Raw genomic sequence first — 445 nt, 5'->3', positions numbered from 1 at the left:
GGCATCATAGCTCACAGCAACCTCAAACTCTTGGTCTCAAGTGATTCTCTTGCCTCAGCCTCCCAAGTAGCTGGGACTATAGGCACCTGCCACAACACTTGGCTTTTTTTGTTTTAGCAGGCTTGGGCCAAGTTTGAGCCCACCAGCCCCAGTGCATATGGCCACCGCCCTAACCACTAAGCTACAGGCACTGAGCCCCTTGAATTAGCCAGGCGCTATACCTCGTGCCTATAATCCTAGCACTCTGGGAGGCAAGCTGGGATGATATTTTGAGATAGAGTTTGAGACCAGCCTGAGCAAGCAAGAGCCCATCTTTCCCCAAAATAGAAAAAAATTAGCTACTTGAGGTAGTGGATGGGTATTGTCCCAGCTACTCAGGAGCCTTAAACAGTAAGTAAGCAGTGATCACTTGAGCCCAGAAGTCTGAAGTTGCTGTGACCATGAT

The 445-nt window shown here is 49.2% G+C and overlaps 1 protein-coding gene across 2 annotated transcripts in view; it reads left to right on the top strand.

The window, feature by feature from the left end:
- The window catches only part of KHDRBS1 (KH RNA binding domain containing, signal transduction associated 1), a 49,752-nt gene that overhangs the window by 27,845 nt on the left and 21,462 nt on the right, over positions 1–445 (top strand). The window lies entirely within an intron of this gene.

Source organism: Otolemur garnettii, unplaced genomic scaffold (genome assembly GCF_000181295.1).
Source record: "Otolemur garnettii isolate 467f Iridium unplaced genomic scaffold, OtoGar3 scaffold00184, whole genome shotgun sequence".
In the NCBI taxonomy this organism is placed as follows: Eukaryota; Metazoa; Chordata; class Mammalia; order Primates; family Galagidae; genus Otolemur; species Otolemur garnettii.
This window is presented reverse-complemented; position numbering and strand designations above follow the sequence as displayed.